The 4,865-nt window shown below is 40.2% G+C and overlaps 1 long non-coding RNA gene across 1 annotated transcript; it reads left to right on the plus strand.

The window, feature by feature from the left end:
• Positions 1-3,581: 3,581 nt before the first annotated feature.
• LOC146480567 (uncharacterized) lies at positions 3,582-4,295 on the plus strand. Its single transcript, XR_014864666.1, has 2 exons — positions 3,582-3,828; positions 4,155-4,295. It is a non-coding gene; the product is annotated as an uncharacterized LOC146480567 (long non-coding RNA).
• Positions 4,296-4,865: the final 570 nt, after the last annotated feature.

Consider the following 4,865-nt stretch of genomic DNA (forward strand, 5'->3'; position numbering starts at 1 on the left):
CGAAAATTGTCCTTCGGAGAAAGGTAATTCTCGAAGCGCGTCCAGTAGGAGCTAAGTTTTTTCTTATCAGTGGCGCTTAAATTCCACGTGGAAACCAGTTCGATACATCGTCCCCCGGATAGCTTATTTGCTCTTCCTCCGATTTTTCTTTCAGCGGGCCGGAGAAGTTAAGTTCACATCGAGCTTTAAACTTCTTGAATGCTTGCGGAGCGTCAGGCGAATGCCAATCCATGGAAGGAATCGGTAAACCAGCGAGTTCCGCCATGTTGGTTTCACGAGCGAGTGATATAGTTTTTTTTAAAACCGACCTGGTTTGTTGAGAATACGGCTGAGATTCTCGATTCAGCACCTCAACACTTCTGACACCATATTGTAGCTCTCGATCAAGAACCGGAGACGTAGGTTGCAAACACACGCACGTTTAATAAAGTAGAAAAAGTGAAGAGAAGCGGAGTGGAATGCACACGCAGGCAAACAACTTTTATACCTACTTACAATGCAGTGGCCTGGGCACTACTGATACGATTACCGAAGGCCGGAACCGGAAACTAAGCGATATAACGACACGCTTGTCGTTGTCTTCCTTTGGTATATCTTTCTCTGCTTAACTATCATTTCTTCAGCTACTACTGAGTCATCTAGTCCAGTGACACTCAGCCAGTCATCTGGGTTCATAATATCACTTTCATCTATTAGCACCCTGGATCTATGGGTGTAGAATTGACATGGCGTGGCACTATAGCCTGTTTCATGATCAAGGCCATCATGTCCTGATCGCCCTCCTGCATAGTTGTTATCCGAGACATTACTTTCTTATTCCTCCATGTTATCAGAATTTGACTCTGACTCATCTGGAACAGAGATGCTGAGGTGCTCTTAAAGATGCTGTGCTTCTGTTTTAGCTAGTTCTGCTATGGTCTTCCTTAGAGTGTGAGCTGTTTCAATAGCATCCATTATCGTTTCCTCTTCACTGTGGATGTTTTCGAATCCATGTAACGCTTTGGCAGCTTTAGCAGACAATCCTATGCTTTTACAAGCACTGTACTTAATCAATAGACGGTCAGCATCTGATGATGCAAGGTTGCATAACGGTGACAGACTTTCTTTTTGGCATGTTAACGTTAAACTCGACCTATCCTGCTTGCATGTTCTGTTATATTAGGAACCATTAAACAACTTTAATGTTTGAGAATGCCAGGTAGTTGACACCAGGGTAGAACTCTGTGACAAAGAGTCGTTGTGATCCTTGGTGCTGCTGCGTAATTTTCTCTTGTGATTGGCTTTTGGTATTGCCTCTTTTGCTTGTTGGTCAGACAACTGGAGTTTTTCTTTATGTTTTACAAACAACTCATTACTTTGTTGACGGTTTCAAATGAATATCTTCACAAAGTTTTGTATCTTTCTTGGTCTCATTATCCTTCGTCAGTTTTTGCCTCCTTACAACCTTGTCTTCTTCAATGTCGTTTTCTGAAACAAATGTCTTTGAGCGACTTTTTTTGTTAACGTAATTGTACCCTACGTCATCAAGTCTCATTCGAGCTAAATCAAGTAGTTTGCCTCTAATATATTCCCCCGCAAGAGCCTCCATTGCAAGCTTGATCCAGTTCAATACCGAGAATACGAATATGGTCTATTAACAAAACATACGTCCGCTCGATGGCCACCTCGGCCCAGTCCAAGCCTTAGTAAGCCGTTATGGCTTAGCCATGTGTAATTTAAGCGGAAGTGAATAAAGGCAAGAGATAATTGGATATGGCCCAAAATAAAACCCCTATCGTGCTATATATGGTGAACTGGCGGTTCTTATGGCAGTGTTTGCTATTTTTAAAGACCGGTTATGACTAAGTAAAAGTTTTCGCTGATGATGCAATAACCTTGACCGAGGACGAGAAGGTAAGCGGTGTAACCTGTTCTAACTTACGCCAAGAGTTGACAGTGCTGTTCAGTGTTCAGTGGTCCTTCTTTGAGGAAAACTGGTAAAAAGGGACATTAATTACTACCTGAGGTAACTATCTTACTTTCTCTCGTATTAAAGAAAAATTCTACGGAAAATTCTCGCAATTTCAGAATACTTAAACTTTTAGCAGTACAGATCAACTGCTGCCGCGGCCCAGCAGTTGTCATATTCCTACAGTCAACGAATAACAAAGAAGTCTGTAGTCTATGAATAATAAAGATTAAGTGAGTGTGTAAAACTAGCACTCCTGTAGTCCTGCAGTCCCGTAGTCGATGAATAATTACAAGTACTGAGCGTTTAAGACGTGTGTTTCCGAAATCTTGCAGACCAGTACTTAACATTAAATGCATCCTTAATCTGTATATTCCATGATCAAAGGTTTTTAAGTTGGTATTTTGAAATGTAGCCGCATTCTCACAGTTGTCGCCTTTTTTGTTTGTTTTGATTGGTCGATGTTGTGGTCGAAGGAAGCAGTACATAACACAGTAAAGTAAATTATATTTAACGTCATTAACTCGGGGAGTGCTTGCGCAATTTTAATAATGTCCCGAGCCAGAGGCTCATGATAACGTCTTTGACAGAAATGCAGATCGAATTTAAATTTGAAAACGTTGGTTTTTGAGGAGAGTGGCAACCGGAGTACCCGGAGAAAAATCTTTTGTAGCGAAGACCAGAACTAACAAATAACTTAACCCACATATGAGGCAGAGTCCGGGAATCAAACCCGGGCCACATTGGTGGGAAGCGAGTGCTCTCACCACTTCGCCATCCCCACTGCCCTCCGTTACACAGTCACTTTTATTAAATAAAACTCTGCTTAGTCGGTGAGCATCAGAAGCTCAATGAATTAAACTGAAGAGTGGATTCTTTGTGTCATTCCTCTTTTTCTTTAGCCAGAGGAATTCGAGTACATTACGCCATAACATTACAGTGCAACCGGTGAGGGTAAAAGGCGGAAAGAGTTTGCGGAATGGTATGTGGAATGGCGTGCGGAATGGCATAATTATGCGAAATACGATTTACGTGGGGAATAAATTAACTGAAGAGCGCATCCTGTTTTCGCGCCAATTTTATAAGAGCAGCAGTTTTTTCGATGTTGCGGACTATTAAACAACCAAACAACAGATCGAGGAACATGTCTGATCGCTGGTTAGGAAGTGACAGTGAAGAAATCGATGAAGTTTCGCATTCAAGGAACTAAGAATAAATTAATTTCTAGTTGACAAAAAGAACGTGGCAGCGAGTAACCTAGACAAAAAGCAACACCAGACTGGAGAAATAACATCAGTCTAAGGCCAAAACTAATATATATATTTAGCCAAGCCTAAAAGCGGAGCTCCAATTTTTTTCATAGCATTTATAGAAATCTGCTTTTCGTATGAGCGTAGTAACCTTACCAGTTCCTCATTCTTTCTGCAGTTATATATATTTTTAGTGCATATGAAGCAAACTTCCCATCGACAATAACAATAATAATGTCTGACAGAAAGCAAAATTATTCAATGCTGATTTGTTGTAACAGAATGCATTTTTTCCTTAATTTTCCTTTCACCGCGGTAAGGAGGAGGTGATGCCCCAGTCTCGTCCCCAGAGCCCCAGCGCGTCAAAAATGGCGGCGGAAGGGGCGAATTTAGTTGTCTTTGGCTCTTTGCTAAGTTGACGAAGAAGAAGAAGTTTTCTAGTTTGGAAGCGATCGAAGTTTTCCTACGCCTCATGTTATTTTTCCTGCGTGACTGTGTGAAAAATGTTCCTTTCTACAGCAAATTTGTTGAGCTGAAGGAAAATTTTTAGTTTGATAAATGTCAAAAGTAGATGGGGTTTTGCTGTGTCGGTGGAAGGCGAAAGGTCCGACGGCTCTGTCAATCAAGGAGGTAAGATAACTTCAAATCTTTATGTATGGATGCACATCTTTGTACTGTTTGATGTTTTTTTTTTTCTGAAGGAAGAGCAATTTGCTAAAAAAATCTTTGATCTTTAATCAAGATAATGTTAAAATGGCAAGCTAATACGGACAATAGTAGGCCAGTGTTGTTATATGAATTGATGTGGTCGGTAACATAATATGCACACTACTAAGAGATCGTTTCAAACTGCGGGCCAATTGAAAATCGAGTCATTAATGGGGATTTACAAAATATTTTAGATTTCCTCGTTTTCTACTCAAATTGAGTGATTTTTTTTTTTTTTTGATGTTCAGGTTCTATTTGAGGGAGATGCACATTGGAGATGTTTGAATACAGGAGAAATATTTCAAGTCAAGTTAGCTTTGGGTCATTTTTCTATTTTCTAATACTGTACTTGTAGCTGATTAATTCAATAAATTAGATTAAAAAGCTCATTTTTTTTTTAATTTGTTTTTCCCAGGTTGATAGCTATTCCTGTACACATGAAGTTGTTTTTTTTTTTTGTTTTTGTATATGTAAACTCGAATTAGGTGCTCAGTTCCATGCCTTTGATATTGATTTAAGAGAGTCGAGATGTCTTTCTTGCTCTCAACTCTTAATCTAAGAATGCAGTATAATTTTCCCATTTGTTTTGGAAGGGATAGGAAAAACATGAACCTTTCATAACTTCCTGTCAATCACATTAATCCTTTTGCTTTGAGAGTGCAAAGTAATACTGTTTTGTTCAGGGAAACCACAGCAGTAATGCATGAGTCAACGAACCCCCCCCCCCCCCCCACCCCACCCCGGGACAAGGTGGGGATCTGGAAAAAACCTTGCTCAAATCTTGAATAATATCCCCACCCCTCGGGATCCTTCATAAACTCAAAGCATTACCTAATATCCCACCCCTGGAGTTTTAGCTAAAACTGTGGGCCCCAAAATTATGTCAAGCACAAAATATGTAACACCTTACACACCTTTTTACCTGTTTCCTACATGTAAATCCGCTAGCGTAGGTGCGG

This window comes from Pavona decussata, unplaced genomic scaffold (genome assembly GCF_977016875.1).
Source record: "Pavona decussata unplaced genomic scaffold, jaPavDecu1.1 SCAFFOLD_53, whole genome shotgun sequence".
Lineage (NCBI taxonomy): Eukaryota > Metazoa > Cnidaria > Anthozoa > Scleractinia > Agariciidae > Pavona > Pavona decussata.